Raw genomic sequence first — 11,865 nt, 5'->3', positions numbered from 1 at the left:
GCACGTCTTCTGGTTCCTTCTGACCTAAAAACCGCAGTTGTCTAAAATAGACGGACTGTATGGTCAGTACTCTGTTTTTACAGAAGGAACGCTTTTCACACTTCTCTACAACCTTATGACCTGCACACAAACGAAAAACATAAAAAGGAACTAAATAGAAAACAAAGAAAGCAAAGAAAACATCCTTTGGGTTGCCTCCCAAGAAGCGCTTGGTTTAAAGTCTTCAGCCTGACATAGCAGCTCTTCATCAAGAGTAATCAGGAGGTTTAGGCCGCGGTTCGATCAGATGCTTAAGCCTCTTCAAAGATGTTTCATGGGCCCTTTCTAGCAATTTAGGTAACTTGGGAGCAATGGAAAGATAGGATTTGATGCTTCTCTTTTTCTTTCTCTTCTTCCATTGTCTCCTTATTTTCTTAAGTTCAACAATCACAGCTACAAGGATCTCCTTATGTGATTTGAGATGTTCACTTATGACCATCTCCACATGATCAACAAACTCAAAAGTTGCTTGGATGGGGAGAACATGTGTAGAGGTTGAATGAGGCATTGTAGGATCAGATGGTCTTCCATGTGCTAGCAATAAAGGTCCAAATGTAGGAGCTTTGATGGAATCTTCTTTTAAGCAATCCTCCATTGTGGCCTCATATCCTTTTGGATCTTCATTAGGTAACATGTTTGTTTCAGGCACTTGGGGCACATTTGCATGAAGCTCATCCTTACTTTCTTCATGATAGGATTCCTCATCATCAAAGGGATCTTCCATTTCCCACTTTTCAAGCTCGGTCATGTAGTGATCCTCAAAAATCTCAACGTTGAGTGGCTCTTTATAAGACTCCTCCAAATCCATTACTTCATCCTCATCAAATGTTGAATCATGGACTGCATCATGAGGTTGACACAAAGCCGTAGTTATTGGGAGCTCCCCTAAAGTTGCCATCGGTTTAGAAGGATGCTCCTGAGATATTAAGTTCTCCAAACGCTTTAGTTTTTCTGCCAAATCATCATCAAGAACTTGCTTTTCCTGAATCCAAGCTTGAAAAGAAGCATTTGAAGCTTGTTGTCCCTGAATCAAAGCTTGAGTAGCAGCATTTAGTTCCTTAATAATCTCATCATAATTATTAGACATACCTGAGTTTTGAGGAGGTGGGGCTTGTGGACAATAGTCATGGTATGAATATGGAGAATCTTCGAACTCATTAAAAGATCCTTGCTGCACTTTTGGATCGTCATTCCACGAAGAGTAAGGAGGATTATCCCATGCCGGATTGTATGGAGGAGAATAGTAATTATTCCAATGCCTTTGGTTATCTTGAAATCCTCCGAGCATGGTATTTTGATTGTAGTATCTTTGATATTGGATGCTTGGACATGTCTCCATTGAATGACCAACCATAGAGCATATGGAACACACGTCATAAGATTGATGCCACATTGAAAAACAAAACAGAAATTTAAGTTAGTAATATATACAAAAAGAATGTGTAAAATCCTAAAAATCAAAATATAAACAAAACTAAACCAAACAATGTGAATGTGAAAAATAAGTATTTTTCAATCCCCGGCAACGGCGCCACAAATTGATACGCTAAAAACAAGCGCTCAACTTAACCCTGCAAGATGTAGTCGTTAGCAATATAGAGTAAGCAGGGATCGTTCAAGCCGGGGATTGAGGGTAACTTTATAATTCACACAAAAGAAAGACAAACTAAGTTAAACTAACTAAAGCACAAAACAAATAAACAAAATCTGAAACTAAACAAAAACAAAAACGTCAAACACTAGAAAAGAGAGAAAAAGATGGCAGGAAACAGAAGGGGATAGAAAGGTGTGTTGCAATCCTAAGTTGAAATAGATTTTGGGGTTTTTGAGTTCAACGAAAGTAAAAGAAAAATAAGAAAGAAAAACGAATTTAATTTTAGGTTTTGAGAAAATAAGATGGAGAACATGTTAGAGACTTAGAAATCCACCACCAATTACTTTCGAACAATGTTTAGTTAACCTAGTTTCAATTAATTACTAAGGTGTGAATAGAAATCAACCAAGAAACAAGTCGGAGCAGATCATGTCCCTTATTAATGTTTCCCTAAATACTTAGTCTACGTGAACGCACAATAGCTAAGCCAAGCAAACATGCAATCAAGGTATAGAACGCTATCCTATCAACAACACATATAGTGTCAACACATTTGAAGCATTAAGATCTCATGGAAACGATTGATTATAGAGTTGCAGTCTAGTGTGGAACGCCTACCTAGCATGCTCTTCTAGTTGTTTAAAACATCAACTTTTGTTCAAAGCCTTGCATACTTGTGGATTAGAAAACAAAACGATTAGGTGAATTATTTTCTAAACCTAGCTCCAATTACATGCATAAATCCTATGTTGGCCACCATAAAACAAACACATGCAAAAGTTTTCAATCAATCAGAGATAAACAACCAATCCACACCAAAGATCAAGAAACTAAGTTTAAACAAACATATGTTCTACATAATTGGGGCTTCAAACCTTGCCCCTAACAAAAATTAACTAGCCACACATCGTCTTAAATTCAACAAATAAAAGCATGAGTATCAGATTACAAGATGATAAAAACCGTAAAGAGCAGAGTATGAGAGCCACGAGTTCACTTTTAGGCAGCCTTAGATGCAGGCAATCCCTCAAGATGGGTCACGGCAGGAGCTTGATGGAGATGGATGGTGATGTGCTCGGTTTTCCTTCTTGAAGACTTGGGAATTTTAGACTTTGTGTGCTAGGGTTTGGGAGCAGAAGATGGCGTTGTAGGATGGTGTGTTTCAACGTGTTCAGAGCCTCTATATATATAGAATACACAGCCCAAGTTTCCTTTTCCAATTCCGCTTTGAAAGCCTCTCCTAGTTGCTTGAGGATTACTCTACTTGATGCATACTTAAATGATTTTCAAGCTTTAATAATCTTCCCAAAATCTTGAGGAATCATTATAGGACTCTCCTTCATATTTGCAGCAGCAATAACCTCCCGAAAATGCCCTGGAAATCCGTCCAAAGAAGAATTCTGCAAAACCGTCCTGTTTTGACTAGGATTCAATTTCTGACTCTGAAGCTTCTTTCTTGGACAAGGAACGACTTCGTCTTGACAAGTTTCTGGATGGTTCTTGACTCCCACGTGCTCTATGACATCATATCATCTATAATGATCAATAACATTCTGGAAAAACTCCAAGAAAGCCGCCGGAAAAGATCTCCCAAAAAACTTCGTGAAAAGCTAACAGTTTCCGCCTTATCGGGAAGCATACTTCGACTTTGATTTCCTACTGTCTCGTTGATGCTTTTGACCTGTTCTTTAGCTGTAATTGAATTATAACATCATGTCGTCAAGGATCAATGGCTCTTTATGAAAAGGTGCATCTGGAAGAGTGCAAGAATGCCTCCTCAAAACCGTTCCCAGAAAGCTGATTCTGAAACTGCAGTTTTCTGCTTTGCAGCAACTGTTTTGGACAACGATTTCCGTGGACTTCCCTTGTAATTTCTGGCCAAAAGGTTGATCAAAATTGGTCCTCTGCATCAGTACTTTATGATCTATGGCTCCATTGCTCCCTTTCAGCTCTTATTTCTCTTGAATCACTCCACGAACTACCTAAAAAGAAAACAAAGTTAAAACTGACTTTTTAAAGGATTTAACTAAGAAAAGTGTAAGGGATTTCACACTATATTTGTCGCATTTATGCTCCTATCAATCATCATATCCTAAGGAATCTTTAAAGAAATTGAGCAATGAATTTACCGATCGAATACTTATCGATTTTAATTGCTTATTAAAGGACTCGGACATGAATACTCGGAGTTGGATGTACGTCCAATTTATAAGGGATCGTAGGAGGATAAGCAAACCCGACGTACGGGGAGCTTGCTAGACGCATATCATAGCGTAAACCTGTGAGTGGACTTTTGTTTTTAAGTAAATGATGCATGCATTTATTTTGAAATTATTGGTTTATTTAATTATCGTTTTATTTATCGAGCATGATATTTTGTCTTGGATTATAATTTGACATTGATTTTTCATGAGTTTCGGATATGAACTTATTATGCTCGGATTTGGATTTATGATTTATTTTCGGAGATTAATTATACATTATTTTCAATTATGATTCGGAAATGGATTTTGAGCCTTCGATAAGTATCTCCGATATATGACTTTTATTTGAAAGCATGATTTTCGACGAATTATTTCCGAGGTGATTTCCGGAATTATACTATTTATATTATGTTTCTATTCGTCGATTTGAGATTTCTGAAAGATTTTCGAAATGAGATTTCGATGGAATTAATTCTTGTTTATTTATACGATCCTTGGTTTTGGCATTGGGAATGCCGTAGTAATGATTTCGGTTTGAGAATTATGATTTTATTTGATCTCGCCGTTCTGCTATTGATTGGAGATACTCCTGACGTGTGGGACACGTCGTTGGAAATTCATTTGCGAGAGTTGGGGAAGCTTTATGGATTTATGTGGTTTTCGGATTTTCTTTTGCCATACCTTGGGTGACTATTATCATTGCTAGCATTGATCTTCCGCCTTTGTGGCGCTGGTTACTATCTTTGTGACAGTAATGCTGAAGCCCAGTATCCTAATCGCTACACTTAGTGGCGTGTGGGTATATAACGGGAGTATATGGGAGTACTTTAGCCTGGGAGGCTATCACCCGAGCCTGGGAGGCTCATACGTATGGCTATCTTCTTCCCCTACTTTTATATTATTTCTGGGCTAGCGGGGTCTAGTCTGATGATACGATACTCAGCAGGTTTGAATTACAGTTTCTAGTATTCCGATTTTTAAGAAATAAAATTTTACAAACGTTGCATGCATCGAGGTTTTATAAATTTAAATACGTGGGGAAAGTATTCGAGTTTACTTCATTTAAACCAACTTAATTATTTATTTTGTCCACTCACACTAACGTGTTTTTCAATACTTTTCCCCTTGGCCCTTCGGTTTCAAATGCCCAGTTTGCAAGCTAAATTAGTTGAGGTCGGGCGTACATGGAGCTGAGGCATGGTTATCACTGTTTCCGCATTGTAGGATTTACCGATCCTTTATCCTCTTTACTTTTTATTCTATTACACCTTCTGTTTTAGAATTGCTCTGATTACCTGTGGGATCAATAATATTCAAGTGGCGTTTTGTGTTTTGTGAAATGGGATGATGTTGTTATTTGGGGAGCAAGGTGGCTCCAGGAGAATAAGGATGGATGATTTAGAAGTGTGAATTTCATTTCTACAGGTTTTGGGTAGTCTATTTTAGGGGAAGTTCTGCCAAATTTTTGGAAGAATTTCTTCTAAGGTGGACCTCGCAGGGCCACTTCGGATTTCAGGGTGAAATCCTGGGGCGGGTCCAGTCATAGACAGAGCAACTGCATGCATAATTTAAGTTCATCAACACTTTCCATCAGTTGTATATAAATGCACAAAAGCAGTTCCAAGTGCTACTCATCTACCTTAAACAGAACCAAAGTTAGAACTGTATAACATGATTTGCCCATTCAGCTCGAACCACGTCATGATGCCTTCTCTTCTTTTGAGCATTCTTTTGCAATTTCCTTAAAGCCTTCTTAGTTTGTTCATCAAAGATCGACTTCTTCATTGTTGAAACCATCTGTACATTCACAAAATGGAAAGAAACAACGAATGACTTTTAGGAAATATATAGCAAAAAAGGCCAACTCAGTTATAGGAAAAAGGAAACAAAACAAGAGTTAATCACCCAAAACAAGAGTTAGAAAAGAGCTTGAACTTGACACCAAAAGGACAGGGTTAAGAGAGAAAATTACTTTTCAGTATAAAAGAACCAAACAACATTGGTAATCATAATCTTGTACAACATCATCATCCACTAGCCACCTGATGAAAAAGACAGAAGGCTAAGTATTTAAAATACATCATATCCAAGAATAAAGTCTATATGAAAGATGCAAACTAATATTCAAAGGCCAATAATATATGCTCATTAAGTATTCAACATGTGGGAAAATAGGTAGATAAAAAAGTTGGACAAAATTGATAAAATGCAAAAGCTACACAAGTCAAATTGGAAACAACTAAGCTTTCCTACCTAAAATTAGAAAAAAAAAATGGAGAAGATTGAAAAGTTAAAGAGCTTGGCCCTTATGGCCAAAAGACTTACATTAAGGAAATTACGGATATCTGCGCAGATAAACAGCTTCACCATTTTATCCAGAAAGCTTCTTTAAGCAGACTTGCACATAGGGGAAAAAAGTATACTAAACTTGGAGAAAAATTTCAAAAAGAGAAATGGGAATGAATAATATTTTTCATGCTCAACAAACAGACATATATCTGTTACCTATAGATAAGAGTTAAACAAGAAAATTTAATGTAGTATACAAAACCAAAACATGAAGATGATGACAGCTGCCAAGGTACCAATTGCAATTAAACATGTATATTTAAATTAGAAAGTTGTATGAGCAGCAATACCTCTAAGAGTTGCAGAAATGATAATGATTTTACTAACTGAAACTCTAAGAATCTTGTGCTGAGAAAAAAATGAATAAAAGGATCAATTAAGACCTATACTTTAGGTGAAACTAGTAACTACCTTAAGTGAATATTCTAAACATAAAGTGCAAAATTGTAACAGTGCAGAAAAATACGCGAATGAAAGTTTGACCTTATTCCCATGACTCACTCCCTTCTCACCATCTATCATATACATTTGATCCCTCTGTTTCCAAGGCCGAATCCATCTCTCCACCAAGTACTACTCTTCTTGATTCTCTCTGCAGCCCTCAACTGAACATAGTAAGTCCAAATTGACCAGCTTTAAATTAAAAACACCAAGTACCAAAGGGGAAAACATAAACTAAACCAAAGAGAGAAACATCAGTAATTCGGTAATTCCATTGTGAATTCAATTATAGTAGATTGTATCAATCATTAGATCCAAACCCCTAAAGAAAAATTAAATCCTCTTATGTTTTCAACATTATGAATACACACCCTGAAAGAACATATTTAACAAATACCTGTACAAAATCAAGAAATTTCTCAAGTTGCTGCTCCATTTGCTCTAGCTGAAACCTGCCACGGAAACGACTAAAACAAGTTTAGCAGATGTAGGTGTCTCAATTCATTCACATCACTGACCATGAACTTTTTCTCAACCAAAAACTTAAATCCCTAATTCAAAATCTGCAACCTCATTTAAAATAATATCTAAAATTTTTGAAACACCAAAGCTCTCAGATCTGGTTGGATCCCAGATTAGTTTCTCTAGAAGATTCTTATCCCCATTCAAACCACTTCGCAGTTAGAACCAAAATAAAGCAAAAACGATATTGCAGATATCGATCAAACAAAATGAATCACAAATCCAAAAAAGAAAATATAACCCTAGGAAAAAAAAAAAACAACTCAGTAGTGACTTCACACAGATCGAAAGATTGCCAGAAAAGAAGAATAAGAAAATAGAAATCCTAGAAAGAGAAACGGCGGAGGGCGAGGGACAAGATCTTACCAGAAACAAACAAGGGATTTGGTAGCATGTGTGTGCAAAAGAGAAGATTTTATTCATACACGGAGATGACAAGGGGTTCGATGTTGAATGGTCGCTGATCTAGGATTCAGAGGTGATTTCATGAATATAGCTCTCACTCGATCGAGAGAGAGAACCGGAGAAGACGAAGTGGAGAGCAGAAGAGGTTCTTCTGTTTTCTTTGTTTATTTTGTTCACGTCTCAAAAGGAGAGAAGGCTTCTAAACATTTCTCATTATAGCCAAGGGCCGAGCTGTTCAAAATTTTAAGCGTCCTTATTAGGTTACAAGGACTCAAAATTTGGTTCCCTGTTAACTCAAAATTTGGATAAGTGTTACCACAAAACTAAAACAAAAAATCTGCAAGTGCACAGCCATAAATGTATTCTTAGCACCAACCTGTTCCAAATCAGAGGCTTCAAAGGTTGGAAGCCCCAATTCCTCCACAGCCACAAGGAAATTTCTGACGTTTTCGAAGTTCTAAAATGCTGATAGAGCTGCCCCGTCAGGAATAGGCACAGAGTCACAAGGGCCTTCAACAACCTAAGAACAAATAGGCAGTTATCTTCATCAAACCATTCAATAAACAAATAGGAACATATAAAAGAGCCTGAACAAAGACAAAATACTATAATTTTTACAACCCTAGCATAACTTATAGGTTTCTCACCCAACTTCCACTGTCAGGCTGATTCCACTTCTTGCATATGCCACAAACATGTTTTGTCAACTGCAACAAACAAAAATAATAATAATATCATCAAGTCTAATTTATCACTGCCTATCATCAAGTCTAATTTATCACTGCCTATCGTCAAGTCTAATTTTTTACTGATCATCTATAATCCATCTTCAAACTTCACAAAACTCAACACAAAGGATCATTGTGTTTCATGCTGCAAGTAAACCAACCAAAACCGAAACCAAAATCCAAGTCTAGTTACATCACCTTAGTTTGAAGCATATAGACAGACACTGCATCACAAACTCAAAAACATTAATCAAGATTTTCACCAACTATACATATATAAGTAGATACATGTACAGATATACGGTATACACATATATAACAATAATGAGTATACGAATTTGAAAGGAGAAGAGTGGGTACTGACTCTCTTGGTCCAATTCAATGGCCTTGTACTGGACTCCCAATTTTAGAACGAAGAGCTGCTTCACGCAAACACAGTGAGGACAAAGCTTGTTGCTGCGAAACAAAATCTTATTGTAAAATTTCCAAATTGGTTCAAAACGATCGACAATTCTATATATATAGACACACAGAAGAAGATGAAGAGGTAGAGAGAACCTGAAGATGACTACCGGATTGGACGAGACGAGCTCCTTCACCTTGCCCAACGCCATTTCGAAAACGATGACTCTTTCGATTTTGAAACCCTAAATCCCCAAATCGCTCCCGATTCTGTGATCTCTGTTGGGTGTAGATCCGGACTCGCATTCGGAAGCATGTGGTGCTGATTTTCGATATCGTTGGATGACGCAGCCTGGGTCAACTAATTGGAGGCCGAAGAGTCCATTGGTAGTGGCGATGTCGCCGGATGATGCTCGGAGGTAGAAGATGGAGAATTGAGAAACCAGATCTACTTTCTCTCTCTTCGTACTGTCTTCTCTACACTTCAATTTCTATTTCCTTGAAGAACTTGACTTGACCCGGCTTTGGTTGTTGGTTTGTAGACCGATATGGAAGACCAACGAAGGTGGAAGAGCATCGAAGAAGAGGTGCAGCTAACTAGGTTTGGGTCTGGGAGATGGAAAATGAGTTTTCTAATTTTTTTTCGGGGGGGGGGGGGGGGGGGTGGTCTAGGTCTATTAAAAGATAGATAAGTTTTAGTTCAGCCAAAAAGAGGTTTTTGTCCACACAAGAAGAAATAATTTCTTCATTTACTCAGACAACAGAATTCTGTTGTCTGAGTTTTCTAAATTACAACAAACTTCAAAAAATTGATCTAGTATTGATTTTGATACTATTTAGACAACAGAAATAATTAAAACTGTCGTTTGAAGACGTTCAAAAAAATCAGACAACAGAAAAAACATCTTCTGTCGTCTGAGGGGTATGGTCTGAAGCATTTTTTTGGCATAGTGAGCATTTAAGAAGCATATCTGTTGCTCTTCAAGTTGAATGGAAAAGCCTAATTGACTACGATCTTCTTCATCACCAGGTATTATAACGATTTAAATCCAATCTTGATTCTTTTATCTTGAGGTATAAGCAATACTCACAACTGATTTTGATTGAATTATTTTAAAATTTAAACACATTAGACAAAGTTAGTAGCATCATATTGACATGCATGGTCGTCCATGGTTGGTTGGCATCTTTGTAATTTGATTTATTTCTTCCTTTTCTATTTCATAACTTGTGACCTTATGGGTTCATCAACTTTTTTCTCATTTTGATCTATTTATATGGGTGCTGAAGATGGGTGGATATATAATTAAGCGAGAAAATGGCTGGAGATAGAGAAACAGAGATGCGAAGATAAAGGGAGAAGAAAAGATATCAGAGAAAGACAGAAGATTTTGTTACCGGAGTCTGACAGTTAGATATGACCATAATTGAATAAAAAAGAAATAACTTACTTCGAAGAAGAAAGAATATAAATCAATAAATGAAAATATAGTGATAATACAATTAAATATTTTGTATTTTTATACTGAAAAATTGTCAAAAAATGAAAAGAAAAGAAAAGGCAGAGGAGGAGATAGAAAAATAAACTAATGCAGAATAATAAAAAAAGAAAAAGAAAAAGGGAAATACTGAAATTCTACGCATGGGTTTTTAACTTTTTATTAGTAGAGCCTACTAAGGAGAATAATTTTTTTCATAATGTAACTGCACTGTAACTAATGAGTTTTAGATATCTTTATCTGTATCATTAATTTAAATAAAAAGATATAGAAAAAATATAGGATCTTATGAAGATTATACTAGTAGTGATTCGTTTGTTCTTTTGTCAAAATTCAATGCGTGGTCCTCATTTCTCTTCTGTTTTTGTACTAAATTTATTTATTTATGTAGCGTGCTAATTAAACAATATTAAGGTTCATTTTCTAATGTACAATTATTACAACTTTACAAGCTAGCCGAATAATAAATTTTATTCTCGTGAGTCGGGGATGTGTACAAATTTTCTAGATGATAGCAGGTAGGTACCACTACCAATCATGTAACACATTTTTCTGCAATTGCTAAAGTTTTAAGTTATCTATTAAGGGACCATTCCTTTTTTAATTGGAATGGAAAAAAAACCAATATCTAAACTCTTAATTAAGAGAAGATCTTCTCTGATTAAGACCATTTCAAGTATTAATATTGATGGTCCATGCATGACACGTGAAGTTGGAGCTTTGTTAACCAGCTAAAATATATAATTCTCAAATGCCATACATAGCTGCTTAAAATATAGGAGGCCTTATATAATTTGAGCAAATGCCATACATGCCTGCTTAAAATATAGGCCTTATAAATTATAATTTGAGAGGAATTCGTACGAGAATCACTAAATTGATCTCAACGCTTTATGACATTGAAATATATATGTATTTTGCTTATTTGAATAGGGAAAATGGTATGTACAATATCTGATGTTTCAGTCATTCTAAATTTTCGAACCTCAAGTTTGAAAAACTTCAGAACGGTACTTGAGGTTCTAACCCCGATCCAAGATTGATACCTTGAGCCGTAAACTCCATTACAGAGGAGGCCAACTGATATATTTTGAAGGATATTTTTGTCTTTTCATGTTTTAATCCATTTTTTTTATCTAAGCATCTTTTTTTTCTATTTTTTTTATTTCACCTTACTATTCTTCTCTCTCTCTCTTTTTATTTTATTTTATTATTATTATTTTTTTTTAATAGAGGATCAAAATATTTCACTCCTATCTCCATGGTGACTCGAACCCAGGACCTGGATCCTAGGTAGTGGGTGCTCTCTCTCTCTCTCTCTCTCTATTCTAAATCTCCCCAGCACTGACCAATTGGTTTAGTCTCAACTATGCTCTAAGCTCTCAATTATATGGCATAAATATGTAATCTTTCCCTTTCTAAAACCCCAATTTTCAAACTTTCTCTCATCATCACACAAACTGCAATCTTCTCTCTGATTCTCTCACTCCTAATGGCGTCACCCACTCCCGGAATCCTCCCCTCTGGAATTTTATAAATATCTTCACTTTGAACTGATCGGAGTGTTTTCTCCTAGTGGATATTTGTATTCACTTAGTTCCTTAAACTTTGATTTTTGGTTCCCAATCCCTAAACCAGGAAGATTAGCGAACAAAGCAAGATTGCTCTCATAGTTTAGGATA

At 36.1% G+C, this 11,865-nt stretch overlaps 1 long non-coding RNA gene across 2 annotated transcripts; it reads right to left on the bottom strand.

Annotated features, from left to right (window-relative positions):
• Positions 1 to 5,283: 5,283 nt before the first annotated feature.
• On the bottom strand, positions 5,284 to 9,319 carry LOC112185609. 2 transcript variants are annotated; one of them, XR_005807608.1, is made up of 13 exons: positions 8,841 to 9,319; positions 8,647 to 8,738; positions 8,481 to 8,506; positions 8,202 to 8,261; positions 7,931 to 8,074; positions 7,516 to 7,840; positions 7,025 to 7,079; positions 6,670 to 6,791; positions 6,477 to 6,534; positions 6,163 to 6,234; positions 5,810 to 5,879; positions 5,477 to 5,634; positions 5,284 to 5,392 (listed from the first exon to the last, which is right to left on the bottom strand). It is a non-coding gene; the product is annotated as an uncharacterized LOC112185609 (long non-coding RNA). The 2 variants fall into 2 exon arrangements; XR_005807607.1 differs by lacking the exon at positions 7,516 to 7,840 and having other exon boundaries at positions 5,337 to 5,634.
• Positions 9,320 to 11,865: the final 2,546 nt, after the last annotated feature.

The sequence above is a fragment of the Rosa chinensis genome, chromosome 2, assembly GCF_002994745.2.
Source record: "Rosa chinensis cultivar Old Blush chromosome 2, RchiOBHm-V2, whole genome shotgun sequence".
NCBI lineage: Eukaryota > Viridiplantae > Streptophyta > Magnoliopsida > Rosales > Rosaceae > Rosa > Rosa chinensis.
This window is presented reverse-complemented; position numbering and strand designations above follow the sequence as displayed.